The 24,619-nt window shown below is 42.6% G+C and overlaps 1 long non-coding RNA gene across 1 annotated transcript; it reads left to right on the top strand.

Annotated features, from left to right (window-relative positions):
• Nucleotides 1-302: 302 nt before the first annotated feature.
• LOC307038078 lies at nucleotides 303-1,238 on the top strand. The gene is made up of 4 exons (XR_013807879.1): nucleotides 303-337; nucleotides 576-693; nucleotides 874-980; nucleotides 1,063-1,238. It is a non-coding gene; the product is annotated as an uncharacterized lncRNA (long non-coding RNA).
• Nucleotides 1,239-24,619: the final 23,381 nt, after the last annotated feature.

The raw sequence follows: 24,619 nt of genomic DNA, 5'->3' as shown, positions 1-24,619 counted from the left end.
CTTGAGATTTGCATCAACATTGATTACCTCATGCTTTAGATTATTTGGAATGCACGGAACCAGGAGGGTGCCGGCACCACTCTTGGTGAAGAAGTGGAACAAGTTAACTGCTTCTTATCCAGATCAGGCCTAACAACTAAATACATGGCCAAGTCAGGTTTCTGAACTTGTTTGGGCCCTGCCTTCCTGTAAATGTACACATTTATATTTTATAACATTGTAATGAGATGTATTCTTCTTCACAGCAAGAACTGACATGCTCACAGTCCATGCTATGGGCTGGAATCATCGCAAAGAGAATAGCCTCCACATTGCCATGTCCTCTAGATTCAAAAAAGTATGTTTGCGTATTGAAATGGAGATAACTATTTTAAGCTGTAAAATTAGACATTTAAGTCCATCCAATATATATAAAAATTACACCCCCATATAGACATTGCAGTGGTGCAGGACTAGAGCTACGAAATTCATTAAATATGTTATTGTGTTAATTTCCTCCTTAAAATGCATACTTTTGGTTTATTTTCATTGAATTATTTTATAAAATGGCATGATTCTGTTTTGCTATTTTGCAGACAGCAGAAAAGACAGAGGCTGTAACTGAGAGCCTGAAGAAAATGCAGGACCAGTTGAATTGATCTGATGACATGCTAGAACTGTGGGTTGATGATGTCAAACAGTGGGCCAGTAAAGGTAAGAACAATGCTGTTTTCACGTATACATAGATGGAGTCGGTTCATAAAAACTAAATAATGCTGTCCAAATTAAACTTTGTCCTTTGCCTGTTAGTGTGCCTGTTAATGTGCGATGTGCAAATAACGGACATTGATTGTGTTTGAAACTTGTTTTCTTCTTTTTATCTTATTCATTTAGGAAGTGCATCAGCCAGTCCTGCAGATGCTGGTTGTTTGCAGATCTCAATAGAAGCACTCTTAGTGAGCATTTTTCCCAGAAAAAGCACTACCTTTACAGACAAAATGGTAAGCATTTTGGGACATTTATTGGTTGTGTTGATTAAATCCCGTCAGCTCTTTTGTAATCTATGTGTTACTCTCATTACAGATCGTAACAAAAGGCGTCAAAAGATCGTCCAAAAGGTTGCCCAAGAAAATAAAAGGTTGCTAGAGGACATCCACAAGTACAACCAGCAACCTGATGGTGACCCTATTGACACCAACTCGGTTGTGGAGAAACTCTCCACCAAATCTGCAGAGAGCATGATCTGGCCTTGGCAGGAACCCAACAGAGGTGCTGTATAAAGATTTTACTTCTAATCTACAAAAATGTAGTAATAAAATGTGTTCATTAATGTGAAATGTTTATATTCATTCTCAGACAGTGTGGACATTCTCACTAAGAAGGGGCTGTTTGACCAAAAAATGCTTCTGTCACGACTGACAGAAGAAAAGCAGATCCTTGTGAAGGAGATGATGCAGCACTGTCAGTACCTCAAGGACTCTGTATCAAAGGTCCAGACACTGATGGCCCCAGTTTCATTGATCACACAGACAGGAAGTAAGTGAACCACATGGATTTATTCACTTTAAAATACATAAGTCAATGTTTTTCAAACCAGCAAAGGCAAACACACTTTAAAGAAGATTTGTATCCATCTGTGAGGAAGCGCACACACTCCCTCACTAACATGTTGGTCTTAACTATTTGTTTATTCAGAAAGGTAGTACATGTTTTTTCAGAGTTGTCTTTATTTCAGTTAAAGTTATAAAAACAGTTTACATAGACAAACAAATAAAATGCATCTAAATAAATGTGTCAGTCTGTAAAATACACAAGCACCAAGTAATCACCATTTCCTTTGTTCAGACCTGGAGGCCATCTTGTCCCAGTGCTCAAAGGGGGAGCACGCCTCCAAAGTACTCCTTATATGTGCCGTATGAGTAGACGGAGTCTTGGACGCGATTGGTCAGGAAATGTGTGATTTTATGAGTGTCAATTAGGTTAAAAACTATCCGTTTTAAGCAGACCTTTTTGTTTTTGAAGGTATAATCTTTATGTTGATGCATTAATGAATTTACTTAAGCCTTTAGGGTTTTATTAAGTGTAGACAACAGTGTTTAATTTTGTATTTAACCCTTCACTCCGCTTTCGGAACCATGACCTGATTGGCCAGGTTGGAGTGGGAAGGCGGGCAGTCTCCAATAAATGTGATTGGGAAGAGAGGGGAAGGGGGCATTTTGCGTTTGTTCCTTGCTGGTGAATGCAGCACCAGGCAGGCATTTTGTGTTTTCTGTGGAATAATGTGGAAGGCTAAGAATAAAACGCCTGTACTTTTTTTGCAAGAAAACCCTCTCTCCACGTATCGTTCTTTCACCTGCACCTCACATCGTAACAATTGGTGGCAGTGGTGGGATATTTAAACGCCTGTGAGGAGTCTTTTGGGACAGAGTGACTAAATGAGAGGTGGACGTGGAAGAGGTCGTCAGGCAAGGGCCACAGCCTTGCCAGACATGGAGGAAGAAAAAAGACGAGGGACAATGGAAGAAGAATTGCCACTTGAGGGAGCCGTGGCAGCTGAAAGTGAAGAAGATAAGGAAGAGCTGGTGATTCGCCCCAAAGTGTTTACAGCCCATACTGGGGGTGAGGAACTCTCTACAGTAAGCTTCGTGGAAGAAATTAGAGAGTTTGTGCACAGGTCTAAGCAGACTGAGGCAATACTTTTTGAACAGATTAAACAATTAAGAAGTGACATGGTTTCAAAGTCAAGGCAGGACTCAGAAGTATACTATGACCCTGTTCAACAGTATCCCGATGCAATGTGTGCTGATAATCCAAGGCTACAAGCTGAAACCTCAACACACCTGCTAAAAGCTGAGCCACATGGAAAATTCAATCCACTTCAAACTAGCAGGCCTGTCTCCTTATCCGATTGGCCTGTCCAGCCTCTGCAGAATATTGATCCACCAATCCGGACAGCAAGGCCCTATGTAAGTGAGCCGAGGATACCTGACTTCAAATAAGGTGAAGACCCAGAAAGTTTTTTTGTTCGGTATGAACGGATGGCCAGAACATGGGGGACAGCCATTTGAGTGGGCAGCCAGAGTAGTAACCTTGTTGACAGGAAGAGCTCTTGAGGCCTATGCTGGAATGGATGAGGAACAGTCAGAGTCATAGGAAGCAGTTAAAACAGCAGTGTTAATGAAGTTTAATGTGACTGAAGAGACTTACAGACAGCGGTTCCGGAGCACCATTTTGCCAGTGGGAGAGACTGTAAGAGAAACCTACAACCGTGTTAAGGGGCTTTACAAAAGATCGATGAGACCGAACAGCCGTACTAAGGATGAGATTGGAGAGACTATCGTTTTGGAGCAGTACCTCCGTGTGCTTCAACCAGACGTCCGCACCTGGGTCAAGGAGCACAATCCCCAGACTGGGGAAGAAGCGGCAGATCTGGCAGAACGGTATGCAGTGGCCCACAGGGAACCTTCAAAGAAAAGAGTGACTGTTGGGAAGCCAAGGTATGGGGAGGGTAAACCTCACACTTGGCTAGCTGTTGAGAGCATGGACACTGGGGTTGGTAAGAAACCTGCATATCCAAACTTAAAAACGACCTTTATATGTTACTACTGTCAGCAACCTGGTCACAAGGCTTCATTGTGTCCATTAAGAAAGTCTAAGTCGGTTGAGATGTGTTCGGTACCTCGGGCAGAAAGTGTTGACCCTGCTAATGTTGCTGATAGGGGAATTTTCCACATAGACATGTAGTAGATGTCACTGTAAATGGTCAAGCAGTGAAAGCCCTAGCTGACACTGGTAGTTCACAAACCTTGGTGAAGTCCAGCTTACTTAGCAATGCAATAACTGATTTTGATGGCAGGGTAAATATCACATGTGTTCATGGTTGTAAAAAAGATTACCTAACTGCAGATGTTATCCTTGAGGTTGAAGGGCAAGCCTTTATGCTAACTGTTGGTGTGCTAGAGCACCTAGCTTATGACGTGATCCTTGGAGATGATTTGCCAATCTTAGACCACTTGATACAGCAAAACTCACTCGCGTACTCCTATGTAGCTACGCGCTCTATGACTAAAGGGTTAGAACCTTTACCAGATGCAGATGATAGTTTGTGTGAAGGGGGTGATGAGCTTAAGAAAACAAGGCGACAGCCCCGTCAAGAGAAAAACAGAGATCAGGATAAGGCTAAATGCCCTGAGCTTACTCTCCCTGTAACTCCCCTCATAGAGCCTCAATGGCAAATCCCAGATATCTTCAGAGAGTCAGGAGAATGACCCATCTCTAAAACCTCTATTTTCAAAAGCATGCAAAGTAGATGGGGAGGAAGATGCAAACACAGGGGGGCTGAAAAATCTAATTGGGGATCCCTTCATCATAAAAGACAACCTTTTGTATTTGGCAGACATAGAGAAACCTAGGCTAGTCATTCCTAAAGAGTTTCGCCAAGTAATCCTGCAGGTGGGTCATACTGTGCCATGGGCTGGGCATCTGGGGCAGGCAAAAACGTATGACCGCATTGCTCAGCGTTTCTATTGGCCAGGATTATACAAAGAGGTAATTGATTTCTGTAAAACGTGCCATGAGTGTCAGGTTGTAGCTCCTACCAAACTTTCAAACAGAGCCCCTCTACAACCATTACCAATAATGAGTGTACCTTATGAAAGAATAGTCATGGATATAATTGGCCCTCTGCCAAAAAGTAGCAAGGGTCACAGGTTTGCCCTGGTTATTTGTGACTACGCCACCAGATATCCAGATGTCTATCCATTGCGTTCCATTCAGGTCAAACATATAGTGCGGTGTTTAGTAGAGCTATTCTCTAGAGTTGGCATCCCTAAAGAGATCTTAACAGATCAAGGTACAAACTTTATGTCCCATCTGATGAAGTCACTGTACTCGCAACTTGGGGTTAAAGGGATCAGAACAACTCCATACCACCCTGAAACTGATGGTCTGGTAGAACCTTTTAATGGTACACTGAAACAAATGTTGAGAAAATGTATTGATGATACTGGCAAATATTGGGATAAATGGTTGCCGTTCCTTTTGTTTGCATACAGAGAAGTGCCACAGGCTTCAACTGGTTTCTCCCCTTTTGAGTCGTTATATGGCAGACAGGTCAGAGGCCCTTTGGACGTGCTGAAGAGAACTGGGTGGCTGGTGAGGCAGTGGCAACTACAACCAACAGCATCATCTCTTACATTCTGCAGATGAGAGACAAACTGGACAGTTACAGAGAAACGGTCAAAGAACACATGCATGAAGCTCAACATAAGCAGAAGGTGTGGTACGACAAACGTGCTCGTGAAAGAGAGTTGAAAGCTGGCCAGAAAGTCTTGATACTGCTCCCTACAGGGCCAAGTAAGTTACTAGTCAGGTGGTAAGGCCCTTATACAGTAACCCGAATGGCAGGCCCTGTGACCTATGAAATTCTCTGTCCTGATAAAAGAAAGTGCAAACAGTTATTGCATGTAAACCTTTTAAAAGAATATCATGACAGGAAAAACCAGAAGGCAGGTGGAGAACATGTTCTGATGATCCAAGATGTCCAGCTGGAAGAAGAGGATGCGTTGGAAACAGAGGAGGCTGACATGGTGCCGCACAGAGAGAAGTGTAAACCCCAGGCCCCTCTGGAGCATCTGAGTTTGGATCAGGGGCATCAACTGGGTGAGCTTAAACAATCTTTCCCAGCATTGTTCTCAGAAAAACCTGGACGCACTGATGTGATAAAGCATAACATTATATTGAAGGACACTAAACCTGTTCGCCTGAGGCCTTACAGAATTCCTGAAAGAATGATGGAACCACTGAGGAAGGAGGTGGAGTTGATGTTGGACATGGGAGTCATTGAACCATAGAAGTGAGTGGTCAAATCCTATAGTGCTTGTTCCTAAGAAAAACACCACTAAACCTCGATTTTGCTCGGACATGAGGAAGCTGAACAGCATTTCCTGTTTTGATTCATACCCTATGCCGCGTATTGACGAGCTACTGGAGAAGTTGGGGAAAGCTAAGTACATCACAGCTTTAGATCTATGTAAAGGTTACTGGCAAGTGCCTCTTGAGCCAGCCTGCAAAGAGTATACAGCTTTTCAGATTCCAGGAATGGGTTTCTTTCATTACACTGTACTACCCTTTGGTCTTAATGGAGCGCCTGCAACCTTTCAAAGATTAATGGACATTGTTCTTAATGATTGCACCAGGTTTGCAGCAGCCTATCTAGATGATGTGGTAATATACAGTGAATCCTGGGAAGAACATCTGCAGCATCTTAAAGCTGTGTTGGGCAAGATACAGGAAGCCGGGCTAACCCTGAATGCCAACAAGTGTTCCTGGGCTCAAGAGAAGGTGAAATACCTTGGATACCTGGTTGGACGTGGGCAAATATGACCACAAGTGGAGAAGGTAAAGGCCATACAGGTAATACCCAGACCCCAGACCCCAGACAAAGAAGCAAGTGAGGTCCTTTTTAGGCCTGGTGGGGTGGTACAGAAGGTTTGTTCCCCACTTTGCTACATTAGCTGCCCCACTTACTGATCTAACAAAAAAATCTCCCACTAAAGTTGTGTGGAATGATGAGTGTGAAAATGCCTTCCAGGCATTAAAGAGGCAGATCTGTCAAGCTCCTGTGTTTCAGAGCCCGGACTTCACAAAACAATTTATTGTGCAAGTTGATGCCTCTGGTGTTGGACTAGGAGCAGTGCTAGCCCAAGGAGAGCCTGGCGAAGAGAAGCCTATACTGTTCCTGAGTAAGAAACTGTTTGACCGGGAAAAAAAGTACTCTACGGTGGAAAAAGAGGGACTGGCTATAAAGTGGGCAATAGATTCATTGAATTATTACCTTCTTGGAAGGGAGTTTGTGTTACAGACAGACCACAGACCTTTGAAGTGGATGCAATCTAAGCAGCATCAGAATGCAAGGATTCTACGTTGGTGCCTAGCCCTCCAGCCATACCAGTTCACCATACAGTATTGTACCGGTAAGAAAAATCTTATAGCTGACTATCTTTCTCGTTTGCCTGACCTGTGCAAGCCAGAGGGGGAGGAGGTGTGAAATGTGAGGAAGCGCACACACTCCCTCACTAACATGTTAGTCTTAACTATTTGTTTGTTCGGAAAGGTAGTACATGTTTTTTCAGAGTTGTCTTTATTTCAGTTAAAGTTATAAAAACAGTTTACATAGACAAATAAATAAAATGCATCTAAATAAATGTGTCAGTCTGTAAAATACACAAGCACCAAGTAATCACCATTTCCTTTGTTCAGACCTGGAGGCCATCTTGTCCCAGTGCTCAAAAGGGGAGCACGCCTCAAAGTACTCCTTATATGTGCCGTATGAGTAGGCGGAGTCTTGGACGCGATTGGTCAGGAAATGTGTGATTTTATGAGTGTCAATTAGGTTAAAAACTATCCGTTTTAAGCAGACCCTGTTGTTTTTGAAGGTATAATCTTTATGTTGATGCATTAATGAATTTACTTAAAGAGCCTGTGACACGAACCCAACAACTGTTGTGCAATGAAATAGTGGGCTACTAGTAATATCGAACCGTCAGTTAAAAAAAGAAAAAGCGATACCGTTCCGATAAATATCAATAATTTCGAACATCGCGGGAAAATTCCTTCGACTCATTTTGAGGTTTTGGGGGAAGCCGGAAGTGACGTCAATGCGGGAACGCTTCACTGTGCGGCGAGAGAGCCAAACACGGACAAAGTGTGTTGTCATGCGTAGAAATGGTGAATTACTGAGTTTAGGCACGTTAATAACGTTTTAATGAAGTTGACTACAGTATATTCATATTTGTCAGTGCTTTCATGTCAATTCGGCGAACATAAACATAAATGATCGTGGTGAAGATGATGATTAAATTAGGATTAAAAATCGGTAGTGAGAGCTGCTGAATTTCCTCCCGTCGGATGTGATATAAAAACAAATCGATTATTTTTGTAAACTCAAGTGGATGAAACTACATTTATTAGTGCTTTCATGTCAATTCGGTGAACATATGATACATTAAATGATCGTGAGGATGATGATTTAAAAATCTTTTGTTTGAGCCGGTCTGCATTTCCTGATGAGAAAACAAACCTTAGCTTTTTGTAGTTGCAGTCAGTGGTGTAGTGGGCGTTGGACGCGGGGGTACGCCGTACCCCCACTTATTTGAAGCATGATTTCTTTTTTTAATAGTCTAATACATCTAAAATCATTGCCAGTGTTATCAGTTGCAAGTGTGTGTTTGTTGTAATAATGACGAAAACATAATAGGCAGATTTCACAATAATTATAATAAAAACGTAGCTCAAGTATTTATGCAACTTGATTTGAAGCGTGTGTGTGTGAGGGGCAGAACTGTGTGTGTAGGGTGACTAGGTGTCCCGCACTGTGCCGGACTGCACACACAGCATTTTTATTATTTGTCCCGCGTCCCACACATTGAGACTATGTCCCGCATTTGAGTGATAGTCGCACAGAAAGGCCGGATCGGTTCGCGCTGACAGCCGGCACCGCCCTTTATTATTATATTGTCTAAACGGCATCATGTAAGTTGCGCTGACAGGCGACACAGAGGTCCCCAAGCCCCCCCCCCCCGTTGACAGTTCACAAGCGCGTCCATAGTGTCTCCCGTCCACCCACCACCCCGTCCACCCAGTAAAAACATCCCCACTACACCACTGGTTGTAGTAGTACACCAAAATGGATTAAACGTGTTTTTTTTTTACCACAATGTTGGGGAAATGAATGGATAAAATGCACGGATTATTATTATTATTATTATTATTATTATTATTCCCACTCCGATCGGGACACTAGGTCCACCGTTTCCCCGCAGCGAGGCTCCCCCCGTTGACAGTTTACGTGGGCTGGGCTGGGTGCAGTGGCGGACTGGCCATCGGGACGAATCCCGATGGGCCGGTACCGAAGTGGGCCGGTCGGATAAGTCACTAGCACATCCCCCACTCCCCCCGTTGACAATTTACTAGTGGTACCGAAGTGGGCCGGTCGAGAGTCCCGGGCTGATTTTTAGTCCCAGTCCACCACTGGCTACATGACCGTATGATCGCCCATATTGACGCACCTAATTCCTAAACTTCTAACAGATACAAAATAAACCGATCCTTCAGCCTCAAATGAGCTCTCAGACACGTTCAAAATTAAACTGTCATCGCTGTCTGAGCTTGCTGCTGTGTGCGCCATTGTGCGTTTACATGCAGATGCTGGGATCCTGAACGGTGCAGCTGGAGCGCTGTGCCCGCATTGACGTCACCCATAATTTGGCGGGACTTGAAGAATCCCCGAGAAGATCCAGGAAATGGTCAACATTGAAGGGCAGATTAATGGTTATCAAAGTACAAATATCCAAAATCAGTTCAGTAACGGTTTTCAAGGGGACAATATTTACTCAAATTGATGGGTTTGGATGATGGGGGAAAATCGTGTCACAGGCTCTTTAAGCCTTTAGGGTTTTATTAAGTGTAGACAACAGTGTTTAATTTTGTATTTAACCCTTCACTCCGCTTTCGGAACCATGACCTGATTGGCCAGGTTGGAATGGGAAGCCGGACAGTCTCCAATAAATGTGATTGGGAAGAGAGGGGAAGGGGGCATTTTGTTTTTGTTCCTTGCTGGTGAATGCAGCACCAGGCAGGCATTTTGTGTTTTCTGTGGAATAATGTGGAAGGCTAAGAATAAAACGCCTGTACTTTTTTTGCAAGAAAACCCTCTCTCCACTTATCGTTCTTTCACCTGCACCTCACATCGAAACACCATCTGTTTGTTTTTATTTGAGTCTGACTGCATTCTAGTCTTTCTTGACCTAAATACGTTTTCTCTGAATAATTTTCACAATTTATATGTTTGCTATAACTTGTAGGCTATCCGAATGGAATCACAGAGGAGGGGTACAAGCGCCTTATGTGTCTTCTAAGGAGAAATCTGCATGACCCCAGACTCAAACAGCAGACAGTAGCAGGCGCCTACAGAGGAATTCTGGAACCCAGTCCTAGGCTGGTGGAGGAGGAGGACGAGGAAAGAAGAAAAAGACTGGCAAAGTGACAACAGCTCAGATGATGATGATGAAGATGACGCAGAAGAAGGGACTTGACTTGTGGAAAGTTACTTGGTGCCCTTATGCACATAGGCGAAGTTTGGGGGGGTTCCCGGGGTGCCCGGCACCCCCTGGTGGCCGGAGTCTTTTTTTTAATTTTTTTAGTTATGATGTACAGATAGTAGGTGGCCTAGATAAATATAACTCTGGAACGCTATATCAATAAATGCAAACTCAATAAACATCATACATTTAAATCCACAAACATATTGTCTCAGTGTGTACTGCTGTCAGAGACAGAACATTACTCAAAAATGAGTCTACACAGACGATCTGTGCAGCTGCTGCGCCCTCACACGCTGCCAGTGTTGGGTGTAACGCGTTACAAAAGTAACGGAGTTACAGTAATATATTACTTTTTGCTGTAACGAAGTAATGTAACGCATTACTAAGGAAATGTGGGTAATATATTACCCGTTACAATGCTCAGTAACGCAGTTACAACACATTTTAACCCGAAATTAAATGGTGTTTTGTTTTTTAAGAATGTACTAACATAGCGAGACATTCCGACACCGGACAAATTGTGCGGGTAGATTAGTAAACCTGGTGTTTACCCTTCAGGCTTCGCGTCGAGATCTTCGGGGAAGTTGAACGTTATGCAACCATTCAAAAAAGAGAACGGAGCGAAAAATACTAACAACAAATTGTGTCAGGTGTGCGTGACCTGCTCCGCTGCGCTTGCATCATTTCCAAAGTGCTTCCACAGCAGTGACACACATCTGATCTGTGGATAATAATTTATACAAAAATGGTTAAAGCAACCATCACTAAACGCCAGGAACTGTGCATCTACTGCAGACAGTAGCAACAGGTCAGATGCGGACATCACGTTACCCTCCGTTGTGGACACTAGCTTACTCCCGCATGACTCGCCGGCCCCGGAGCAGCAGTCTTCGTCGCCCGAAACTACGCCGCCCCTCTGCGGCCCGCAGGTGCCAGGTATATCTAAACAACTACCCGCCTGTACAGTGGGGTAAGGCGGTCATTTTGCAGCTTGTGGTATAAAAATAGACAATGGCTAGAATATTCATGTGAAAATATTACCATATTCTGACATGCCTTTAGAAATGTTGGGTCAAAAATAATGCATACAATAGCACAGATGCCTTCACCACGAATGGCTACAAAAATATCTCATATCCCAAGCTTATTATCAACGAGCTGATGTTGAGGCTGAAATGTTCTCCAGGTCACAAAGTCAACCTCACATGATGATGTGATACCAGTTTTCAAGCACAGTAAATATTCTCTTCCCAGCGTACCAAGGTGATGATGTAGTAGGCTACATGGTTTTAATAATACTTTTGCCTTTCAATGTTTGCCATTTCAAACCATGAGCATGGTTTAAATAATATTTGCCTTGATTTACAATATGTTAACCTTCATTATAGTCCTTGACAGCGGTCTGTACTGCTGTATTAACAACGTGTCACATGTTAAGAATTTACAATCAGAATCGAGTATTCAACTAAGCCCTGTAATACAAGTTGTTAGTAGCCTTAAGGGCCTACACAGTTGTTATGCTATACCACATTGACCTTCACTGGATGCATAATGAGCTGCGCTAAACTACATTTTAGCATTTAAAATACCTAGCTATTCTTTTGCGGTTATTTTGGTGAAAGTAACTAAAAAGTAACTAAAGTAGTGTAACTCATTACATTTCAGAGACAGTAATATTGTAATGTAACTTATTACTTTCAAAAGAGAGTAATAAGTAATATGTAATATATTACATTTTGGAAGTAACTTGCCCAACACTGCACGCTGCACGCACATGCGCACTTTGAGCACTCAAATTCAGACAAGTCGAGTCTGCCAGCCGCCAAAACCTGACAGGAGAAGACTAAAAAAATGGATATACGCAGGTTCTTCGCAACCAAAACAACTCCAGTTTCGGATTCAAGTTCCAGCGCCACCGTTGCTGCCACCCAAGCTGCACCTGCTCCGGACCCGCCAGTCCCGCCTCGCCCGTCGACCAGCCACCACATCTTGGCGCCGGTCGGCACTGCAGCTCCCGCCGCTTGCAATCCCTGTGAGACAGCCTCTGATGGCGGTCAACTTCCCAGTGACCTAGGAGATAAAAGTGTGGGCCCCAAACAGCCAGTGCTTCCCGTTTTCCCAAGACACAAAATTGGAGATAGAAATCGTTGCTTTTCTGCATTCTTTTATAACAAGCATCCGTGGCTGGAGTACTCGGTTTCAAGGGACGCAGTGTTTTGTTTTTGTTGCCGCCACTTTTCCAAGGAGATTGGAGAGGAGGAAGACACACTAGCTAAACAAGGCGGGCGATATTGGAGTAAGCTAACTGAGAGGCTGATAAAGCATAGCTCTTGTGAAAAACACAAGGCCTGCATGAGACTGTGGGAGGGCTACAAGGAAACTGAAAAGCATGGATCTGTCAGAGTCCACTTGTCAACCAGTCACCAGAACACAGTGGATAAAAACAGGGAGTATTTGACAAAGGTCGTGGATGTCGTTAAGCTGCTGTCTCAACTGGGCCTCCCTTTCCGTGGACATCGGGAAATACAATGGAGAAAAAAGGAAATACAAGAAAATAAAAATGAAAAAAAGCACACAAATACAGTCGATACAGAAACAGATAAAAGCAAGCCGGATGATGATGATGAAACAAAGGGAAACTTTTTGAGTCTGTGCGACTTCCTCGGCAAGTATGACCCAAGTTTCCGCAAAATGCAGGATGAGAAGTACTTTAATTGTACAAGTCCAGATTTTCAAAACGAGGTCATCTCTTTGTGTGCAGAGCTAGTCAGAGAGGAAATAGCAAATGCAGTGCGTGAGACTGGTTTTTTCACGGTTATCGCGGATGAGGCCAAATCATCAAAGTCTGAACAACTGTCTGTGTGTATCAGATATGCAGAAAAGCTACAGGTTAAGGAGCGATTAATCTGCTTCATTGACTGCTCTGCCTCCCGAGATGCTGCTGGGATTGTTGAGGGTATCAAGAAGGGGTTGGAGTCATGTGGACTGCAGGACGTCCCAATAGTCGCACAGTCGTATGATGGGGCCTCAGTTATGTCTGGGCATTTAACTGGAGTGCAGCAGCGTATCAAGGAAGATTACCCCTTTGCCATCTACGTACACTGCATGGCCCATAAACTTAATCTGGTCCTGATGGAATCATGCACAGTCAACAGAGACATCAAAATGACGTTAAATGTTATTGATAAGCTGTACTCCGTGTTTTCAGAACCAAGCAACCACCACAGGTTTCTGGCGATGCAGAAAACACTCGAGATGAAGGCAAAGGAAATTGGGCAACCCAGTGACACGCGTTGGGCGAGCAAATGGCGATGCGTCTTTGCGGTTAAATCACATTATGTGCCTATCACACGCTGTCTGAAGGAGATGGTGGATGAAGGAGAGAAATGGTCAGTGGAAGCAAGTGGGTTGTATAATCACATGACCACACCTGGCTTCATCGCCTGCCTCATTATCCTTGAGGACCTACTGCGGGTTGTGCACGTTGTTCACAAGAAACTTCAGTCCAAATCCACAACACTTGCAGATGCTGCCTCCACGATCAACAGTCTGAGAGCACACTTGAGGGAACACAGAGGAGAGGAGGAAGGTTGGCAAGACATATGGAGCCAGATCAAGCAGTTTGGCGAGGACGTCGGCATGCCAGTTGCCACTGCAGAAAGTGACCCCCCCTCCATGGCAAAGCGAAAAAGAAGTTCAAGACCCCCTTTGTCGCTTTACCAGTATGTAGTGGGGGCCACACTTGGGCAGCGCCAACGAGATGAAAGGAATGAGGAAATAGACGGACAATTTGAGGCTCACGCCATCTACTGTCATTTATATCTCCCTGTGCTGGACAATATGATGGCCGAGTTGGACAGACGGTTTTCAGGTGAAGCCATGGAGCTTGCAGCGGCATGTGATGCTGTGATAAAGTGTGAGAAGAAAGGCATTGAACCACTTCTGAGAAAATATGCAAGCCTCAAGATCGTCCATCCACAGCTGGTGACAGCAGAAATGGACCTGATAAAATGTGCTGTCCAATCTCCCATTAACCTGAAGGACCTGCAAAACTTAGTGAGCAAGGAGAGCTATCCAAACTTCTTCCCATTACTCCAGCGTGCACTGACACTGCCCATTGGATCAGCGACATCAGAGAGAAGTTTCTCAGCAATGAGGAGGATCAGAAACTGGCTGAGAACTACAATGATCCAGGAGAGATTTTCTGATCTGGCCCTGCTGCACATTGAGGGAGATTTGACTGCAAAACTGTCAGTTGAGAAGATAGTGGACATCTATGCCAGCCGGAAAAAGAGGCGCCTGATGCTGCACTAGGTAAGCCATTCATTCAAATTATTTCGTTTTGTTGAGCTTAAATGCGTAATTGTGCAGCATCTGCATCCGGGGATAGCCAGCTGCAGTAAGCAGCAGACACCGCTCCACGCTCAAACCAAAATCCTCCAAATCCTCCCGTTTGCGTTGTGCTCACATGCTTCGGTCCTGCTAGCGGCCGCTGCTGACAGTTGTGGGGCAGAGACGCTGAATGCATGGAGATCATAATCACTAGATGACGGTGAACAAAAGTCATTACTTTGTTGGTTGGCTTTGTTTTCATCGCTGAAATTAGGTCAAAATGTGATAAAACTGCTGTGCTTATATCCTACAGTTATTAGTTAGTATGCCTATACAGTTCATTAAAAAGTGTGTGAGCATTGGGGAACATTGATCCTACAGACCTCTGTGTTATAGCCTAATTATAGCAGCAGTATGTGCCGCAGCAGCCGTTTTATTTTGCGGCGAGTTCCGCTGCCATAGTAATTTCATCTATTGGGCATATTAGTTATGAAAACACACCCGCAGTAGCCTGTAGGCTATCCTGATCAATTTTCATGTATGAATCCTTGTGTTGCAGCCTATAGCTATACATTACATTTGTAGTTATTTTTTGGCACCCCCAACCTTAAAGTTCAAACTTCGCCCATGCTTATGCAGTTCTATAGTTAAAGCGGACATATTATGCTTATTTACAGGTTCATATTGTGTCCATATTGTTGTGTTCTAATATACTCCTGCCAATAGGGGGCGCAGTGTAACCAGAGTATACATACAATGTTGAGAGAAGAAGAGTAAGCCCGGGAGTTGATGCTGTGGCAGTGAAGCATGATGAACAGTAAAGAGTTGAGTACCCGTATCCTCTGTCCCTTGTTTCATTAATTTCTTTCTACTAATACACAACACATATATCTGCATTTACTGTTCTTCATTTTCCCAGCTCCCTTCAGCCATTCTGACTTAATAATCAGATTTCAGCTAGCTGACTGTTTTAAGTGAATAAAAAGGTAGTAAAGTTAAACCAAACACAGAGCAGTCTAACAACTAACCCGTGGTGTTTAGCTAGCTAACAGGCACAACACTAGCATGCTAACACAGCTAGCTAAGCTGTTAGCCAGCTAACATGTAGATGTTTCTGTCTGGATTTGATTAAGTGTGCAGTTTTTACATTAAAGCAGACATATTAAGCTTATTTGAGTTTGAAATGAGTGCTTCTACTGTGACATGTTTCCATGCTTTAATGTTGAAAAATTACTTTTTTTCTCATATTACCTGTGCTGCAGCACCTCTTTTCTTTACTTTGTCATGTGCATGATCATATATTGTAACATGTGTTTTGCTACATATGCTCTTTGATCTTACCAAATAGTAATACATTTGATTTTGTACATAACTGATGTCTGTAAATATTTACTGATACCCACCTGATATGTTATTACATTATAGAGTTGTCTTCACACATCAAATCATTAGCTTGAACTGAGGTTACAGTCATACCATTTATAACAGAGATTGATATTGGATGTGTAACATAATTCATAACTAACTAGAACCTATGTTGAGGATCGGGAGAGGGACAACAGTTCTTCCAAAAAGCACTGGTAGTGTAAGGGACATCTTAAAGGGTCAGATAATAAAGACAGACATTGGCAGTTTAACGTTGTTGTAACGTGTAAAGCCCTAACACTGAGTACATCAAAGTAACAATTCAACAATATTAACCACATATTCACCACCTGTCATAGGCTACTATCGGCTATAAAGTTTAATACAAATATTACCAAAAATGTGCCCAATATCCATGAAAACATCCAAGTTGGATCATTATTTTAAAAAGCTTACTAATCTGAGGCCATGCATAGGAAACATCTCCCATAGTAAAAACTCATCCACCAGTGGTAAACAAATTTAAATGTATTAAATCGATGTGTGTGGTTGTGGAAATACTGGACGTGACGTTGTGCGATTGCGTTGCCATGCAACAGCTTTGGTTCATGTTAATTTACAAACTCTTCAAATACAACCCTAGTTATATTTAAAACATTTTTAGAAGGCCTCGCAAAATACTTTAATGTAAATTAAAATGTGAAGGAATGTGTGTATAACAAAATACATCCGTCATAAACACAATACCGGCAACAGACATAGGCAAGATCCTCAGCTGATTGGATATTTTAGCCCGCAAAGCATGCTGGGATATGGTGTTTATGCGATATGAAATTTGAAAACATGTTTTAAAAATAAAATAATACTTTACTCCGAGTGTGCTTGCTTTTCTCTTTGGAAGTCATCACATAAATGCATTGTAATACACGGTTCGGCTGCATTAAATATTAGACATCTGCCGTTGTTCTCTCTTTATAGAGCCCTGATGAGAAGACTTCTGGAGAAACTGAAGAACTGCCGCCGAAACATACGTGACGTGGATCATAAATATATCAGCAATTAAACAACATCTTCAATTTATTTTTCACACAATACGTTTCCTTGCAGTATCAACACTAATTTGACTGACTTTTATATTTGATCCAATTGGTAGATAGGCTGTATTTACACCATAACGGTGCACAGCTGACAGACAGGGACTTGTATTTTTTGAATTTTCTTTGAATATAAGAATGTAATTACTGAGTTGAGGGAATATTCAGGGGTTTTGGGTGATGGGAGACACATCTATGGAATCAGAATTTCAAAATCTTACCGTTAAATGACGGATATACCTTTCTGTCTGCAAATCAGATATTAATGTGTGAAATATTATAGCAATATCCTGTAAAATTATGTGAAAACTTGAATAAAACTACACATATTCAGATCTTATACATCCATCCATCCATCCATCCATCCATCCATCCATCCATACATACATACATACATACGTGTCCTACACTAATAATACCAATTATGTTATTATGGCATTGTATGCTGTGTGTATTTATTTCACAATAAAGTTAATAGTAAGATTATGTTTGATTTTATGTTTTATTAACTAGATCACATTCTGATTAATGATGTGAAATATAAACAACCCTTAAATCAGACTTCAGTTACACATGAGTAAAATTCAGGGAAGGTGATTGTCAAGTGCCAACAATCAGGAGAGATATTTGATAGTTGGTGCTTGAAAAGACTAAACATTTATCTGCAGATCCCTATAAAATATATTCATTACTTGTTATTCTGTTATTATTGTGGTCATGCAATGAATAAAAAGCTTGGATTGCAGGTTCCTCATATGCATTATACTATCTACCTACATCTTATAAGAGTAAAATATAATAGTGCCTTATTAGTTTGTCTGTTTTACACATCCTCCTATTAATATCTGTGTACATCTGGCACTAAACAGTTGTATTGTAGAGATCACTTACAGCATCTTCTTGATTTTTTCTATTCTATATTTCTATCATTTCTACTTTCCCCCTAAAATATTCAATAGCGTGCTTTAACCACTAGGTGTCCTTTTCTATCTATCTAGCTGTGCACCATTATGGGGTAAATAAAGCCTATCTACCAAATATATATCAAATATAAAATTCAGGCGAATTAGTATTTATACTGCAAGGATACGTATTTTGTGAAAATAAATGTAAGATGTTGTTTAATTGTTGATATATTTATGATCCACGTCACATATTCAGTTTCGGCGGCAGTTCTTCCGTTTGTCCAGAAGTCTTCTCGTCAGGGCTCTATAAATAAAGAACTATGGCAGATGTGTAACATTTAATGCAGCCGAACCGTGTATTACAATGCATTTATGTGATTGTAATGGAAACCTCTGTAGCAATGGAGAGTCAGGACTCAGAGAGACACGAGGAGAGTTGGAGCTTTGATGTCAAACACTGATGGTTTTTTTAGGAGTATCGTCCGGAGAATTCACATCACATGTCACAGCAGCCAGAGGTTCTGACTGCACGGGAGAGTTGCCACGTCAATTCTGAAGAACTCTACCCCAGACCCATGTATTTAGCTAGTTCAGAGAGAATAATCAACATTGTGCATAACAAGATATAATCATAACTCCTCTATCAGCTGATCCAACAGGCAGGAACAGGGAGACAAAACACTGAGAGCACATCAGCCAAGATTACAGGTGCGTGTGCTCAGTCAGGACAGTTTGAACTGATAAACTGGGTCAAAGTTATGGACCTTGGAAAATATTTCCCCAACAGTGATGACTTCCAAAGAGAAAAGCAAGCACACTCGGAATAAAGTATTATTTTATTTGCTTGGCACTTCCGGGTATTTCTCCACTGGTTCTCCAAGTTCAGAATACTGTGTAACTGTCACGTTTGAAGGGACGAAATCGTGAAATCTTCACGTCTCCCAGCATGGTAAATCGTCACATGTTCACGTCTTGCCCTGATACCGGGTTGAATACAGCAGTGTTATATAATCCTGACCCTCAGTGTATATCTTTGTGTATTTTTTAGTTAAAAAAGGTATAAAGCCCACATCTGAAGGCATAAAATGTTTTTATACCTTAAAGATCTCCTACCATCAAACAATCAATTATTCAAAATACTTGAGGCTGGAGTCCCAAATGGTTTCAGAATCTACACCTGAAAGAGGCTTCCGTCAGACAGAGGTGAGCAATAAACTTTGTCCTATAAGATCTGTCGTTTTTGGAAAGTTACTGACCCTGACCAGCTATGGTTGTCCCTATAAGTTAATTTCTTAATTGATATCAATAGCAACTGATGGAGTGTTAGGGCGTTGGAAGGAGCACTTTGAGGAACTCTTGAACCTGACAACTCCGCCCTCTATGTTAGAGGCAGAGCTGGAGTATGGCGGGGGATCGACACCAATCTCCCGGGGGGAGGTCACTGAGGTCGTCAAACAACTTCACAGTGGCAAAGCCCCGGGGGTGGATGAGATCCGCCCAGAAATGCTGAAGGCTCTGGGTGTTGAGGGACTGTCATGGTTGACACGTCTCATCAACGTTGCGTGGAAGTCGGAAACAGTACCGAAGGAGTGGCAGACCGGGGTGGTGGTTCCCCTTTTTAAAAAGGGGGATCAGAGGGTGTGTGCCAATTACAGAGGCATCACACTACTCAGCCTCCCCGGGAAAGTTTACTCTAAGGTACTCGAAAGGAGGGTCAGGCCGATTGTCGAACCTCAGATTGAGGAGGAACAATGCGGATTCCGTCCTGGTCGTGGAACGACGGATCAGCTTTTTACTCTCGCAAGGATCCTGGAGGGGGCCTGGGAGTACGCTTATCCAGTCAACATGTGTTTTGTAGACTTGGAGAAGGCGTATGACTGGGTTCCCAGGGAGTCACTGTGGGAGGTGCTGCGGGAGTATGGGGTGAGGGGGTCTCTACTCAGGGCCATCCAATCTCTGTACTCCCAAAGCGAGAGCTGTGTCCGGGTCCTCGGCAGTAAGTCGGACCCATTTCAGGTGAGGGTTGGCCTTCGCCAGGGCTGCGCTTTGTCACCAATCCTGTTTGTAATATACATGGATCGGATTTCGAGGCGTAGTCGTGGGGGAGGGGGTCTGCAGTTCGGTGGACTAAGGATTGCACCACTGCTTTTTGCAGATGATGTGGTTCTGATGGCTTCATCGGTCTGCGACCTTCAGCACTCACTGGATCGGTTCGCAACCGAGTGTGAAGCGGCTGGGATGAGGATCAGCACCTCCAAATCTGAGGCCATGGTTCTCAGCAGGAAACCGATGGACTGTCCACTCCAAGTAGGGAATGAGTCCTTACCCCAAGTGAAGGAGTTCAAGTATCTCGGGGTCTTGTTCTCGAGTGAGGGAACAATGGAGCGTGAGATGGGTCGGAGAATCGGAGCAGCGGGAGCGGTACTGCACTCTCTTTACCGCACCGTTGTGATGAAAAGGGAGCTGAGCCAGAAGGCAAAGCTCTCTGTCTACCGCGCCATTTTCGTTCCTACCCTCACCTATGGTCATGAAGGATGGGTCATGACCGAAAGAACGAGATCGCGGGTACAAGCGGCCGAGATGGGTTTTCTCCGCAGGGTGGCTGGTGTCTCCCTTAGGGATAAGGTGAGAAGTTCGGTCATCCGGGAGGGACTGGGAGTTGAACCGCTCCTCATTCGCGTCGAAAGGAGCCATTTGAGGTGGTTCGGGCACCTAGTTAGGATGCCACCTGGGCGCCTCCCTAGGGAGGTGTTCCAGGCACGTCCAGCTGGGAAGAGACCAAGGGGTAGACTTAGAACCAGATGGAGGGATTATATCTCTTCGCTGGCCTGGGAGCGCCTTGGGATCCCCCAGTCAAAGCTGGTTGATGTGGCCAGGGAAAAGAAAGTTTGGGGCTCTCTGCTGGAACTGCTACCTCCGCGACCCGACCACGGATAAGCGGGAGAAGATGGATGGATGGATGGATATCAATAGCAATGAGGAAAAAAAAACAGCATACAAAGTTGGGTTGTTGTCTTTGGGTCAAATCTGACAGATTTACTAGTTTTATCAATCATAACTTGTATCAATCACGACTGTATTGAACAATATGGTGAGTGCCTTGTTAACACTGTTAATGATGAAACAGATGTTTATAAACAAATACTTTTATTTTGATTTCAAATATATTTATATATGATTTATTTATGAGATTTTTTAAATGAACTAGTTCGTCAACAGAACTTCATAATTTACAACGACAAACATTTAGGACACTGTCATGTTTATATTCATGTGCGGTTCCCAGGATGGTGGCCAGGTCTTTTTGCTGAAAGAAAAACAAGGCAAAAGAAAAACAGTTAGAATTTTTTTTTCAATTTCTGAAATATGTTGAGTATACAAAATCCTTTCAAATGTCTTCTCAACCCTAAGAAGGGCCATACACATAACGGTCTGTTTTCAAATCCTGGATGCTAGGCCTGTCGGTCGGGCCTTTAGTGCCTACTCTTGTTCCGACTTTCCAAGGAAACTGAGGGTGATCCTTATGCTGCTAAGCTTCAAACCACCGAAACATATTCAGCGTGTTTTTTTTTTTATGTTGTCTGTGGGACAGCAGTGTTTTAAACGTTGTTTACCCCAAACCATACTGCATTATTTTAATTCTATGATAAGCAGTTCACCTGATTCCTTCAACAATAATGATGACCATAACTGCATATTGGACATTTTTGACATTCAAGCTGGTCACAATTTAGCATGTCATTTAAGTCTTCGTAACTATTTAGTAAAAACACACTTAACAGTAGATTTAGGTGTTGACAAAGCTACATCTCTCTTTAGGCTATCACCAATGCCACATATTAAAAAGGGCCCAATAGTGCTTTTTGGGGTTTTCCATTTCCAGTAGTGTGTTGATTACGTAATTGTGAATGTAAAGGGACTGCAAGAGCTTAATATAAAAAGTTCCCCCAGAGTTTCTCCCCAACACACCTGACTGAAACTAATTCCTACATTAAACGTAATAGACTAAGGGGCGGGACGTATCCAAGCGGTTGGCTCTGGTTTCAGACAGAGGGTGAAAAGAGTTGCAGCAGCACAGGCAGTATGAGAACAATAAAGAGCTTTTTGAACATTTAAGCAGGAAAAACGTAATACTAATGAACCTGGACATTAACAGACTATGTCCTCTTTAAGTTCTCTCAGTCTATAATTACAAAGCAACCCTGATTTCTCGGATTTCTGAACTTAAAATGGTGCAGGTGCTTATTACATGAACTTAAATAAATCCCAATTCATAGCAAAACTGACTTCTTAAATAGATAGATAGAGATTCATTGTCTCCCTTGGGAGAGATTTGCCTTGGGCAGTCGAGAGAATACACATAAACACAGGTATACGTATAGAACAACCAGAGTCACAGATACACTACAAAGATCACATGGCATACATAAGGTATACAAACATACAGGTGTACCCGTTTTATGAAAAAGTTGGAAAAGCAAAGAGTGAAAAATCTTCTGGCTTAGAGGCCAGTTGGTGGTGCTACTTTTTTTTTACACTGGCACTTTTTTTTAACCGTTGTGTATCTCATATTGTATAGAGTCAAGATTTCCCTCATTGTTCTACATCATATATTCTATATTGATACCTACCTGTCGATTGCTTTTTTCTCTGCCTCAAACTCTTCTTTCTCCACTTCCACCACCTGTTCTTTCTCCTTGCCTGCCTCCATCTCTCCTGCCACCACCGGTCCAAACTCTTCCTCTGAGTCTTTCTGTCCCTCCAGCTCTCCTCTCTCCAGTCCTTCACTCGCTAATCTGTCTGTCTGTGTCTCTATGTCCCCTTCTGTCTCCATCTCCTGCATCTCAGTAGTTCCCTCAGTCTCATCCATTTCACCTCCCTCCCCCTGTTCTGTCTGGTCATCTTCTTCTCCAGTCCTTTCATGCTGGCCTAGACCCTCTGTCTCAGGATCCCATGCTTTGAAGTTAAACAAACCAGACAAACAGGACATTGAAGATGTAGTGCAGGGTTGAAAATATGATTAACCAAAAAATATTAAAGTTTAACAAAGAAAAAGGAATAAATGAATTGCCCAAAACCAATTTAGGTTGTCTAAAAATATTATCTGACTGACATTTCTATCTGATCCATCTGGATAGGTACACAATACAGGATTAAACTTAATAAAGAATCATGAATGTGCTGTGAACTACCTTCTAAAAAGCCTTCAAAAAAGGCAAACCATTTTTTCCAGGACCGCATGGGCTACCAGTGGCAGCTCGAAGGGGCACTGGAGCTGGGCCGTCCACTTCTTATTTTTATTGTGATACTTCCCCCAGAAGAGGAGAGGAAATTACCCAAGGGCCTTCAGTTTTTAGACCTTAAAAACAAAGAAAAACCTATAGACAAACATCACACAAATAGATACAGACATAGATAGATTTTCCATTCAGTGTTAAAAAGGCAAGACTTTAAAAAAGAGAGTTGGCAGTCCACTCTCTAAATCAGGGGTTCCCAATGTGGGGGTCGCGAGACCCCGAGTGGGGGTCGCGAGATGATTACAAAATAAAAATGGAAAATTAAAAAAAAAGAAAAATTATTAAAAAAAATTGATTAATTTTTTATTTTTATTATTATTAATAATAACGTTTGGATATAGACATTTTCAGGGGCGGACTAGCCATCTGTATAATTTCCCCGCAACGAAGCTCCCCCTTTGACAATCCACTAGCGCAGTTTTTCTCAAACTTTTTCATACCAAGGACCACTTAACCAATAAAAAACACTCATGGACCACCTAACTCCACAAATATCCAAAAACGATAGGCCTGCTTACCCATTCCAACAGTATATAACAAATTACAGCCTAATAATGACAGCTTAACCTTCTCTATATCGCCTCGTTCACACATTAAATCAACAATACAAATACAGATTGTATAAGCATTTAGTTCAAATGCGATTTAAAATCCTCTCAGGTTTTACACCTCTTATTATGAAATGTAGACTACATTTATTATGTAGTATTATTTTAAACACAAGTTTATGTCCGAGCCAACAGACTCACAGATTGTTGGCTACTGCGAGATATGCAAAATACACCGCATGTAATACGACACAAAACTCCGCTGTGGATTTTCAAAACAAAAGTCAATAAAACTATGGTCGCAGGCCCAAGTTTAACTCTCTGAGGCCTGCATGGTCTGTCTACAAAACAAAAATAAAAAAACGTTTATGCAGCCCCAACAACAGCCTCTGATCATCAACAGACTTCATGTAATGCTTCATCAGATGCATATATTAGATAATAATCTCTATCTCACTCCTAACAAATCTAAATTTACTTTCAGCATGGATAAATGTTCATAAAATACATCGATTGTTTGTTCTATATGCTTCTTGAAATCCTAAAAAACACATCGTTTTTCTAGAACAGATTACAAATTGCCTGAAAATGGTACAAACAATCCGGCGGCAGACATACGTCTCTGGGCGGGCATTTGATTTACCAGGGCGGGCCCACCCCGAAACTTACATTTCCCGTGAAATCTGAATTGTCAACGGGGGGGAGGGGCTGTTAGACGCTCGAGATTTGTCAACGGGGGCGGGGGGTGAGGGAGGCGCTCGTGAATTGTTTTTACGGAAACAGAGGGGTTTTAGGTTGCCATAAGGCTGTTGACGGTCTTATTATGCTGCATCCATTGGTTGGTTTTGTGGCACATTTGTAACGCTGTGCCAACTTGGGCAAGCATGCAGGCAAACTTGAGGAGCACACACAGGGTGGAGTGAGGTTGAGCGATGGAGAGAAAGGGAGAGAGAGAGATTGAGCGAGGCAGATAGCGTGTGCAGCGGTCTGCTTGCG

This window comes from Notothenia rossii (genome assembly GCF_949606895.1).
Source record: "Notothenia rossii genome assembly, chromosome: 4".
Taxonomy (NCBI): domain Eukaryota; kingdom Metazoa; phylum Chordata; class Actinopteri; order Perciformes; family Nototheniidae; genus Notothenia; species Notothenia rossii.
The sequence above is the reverse complement of the archived record's forward strand: the minus strand, read 5'-3'. Positions and strand labels throughout refer to the sequence as shown.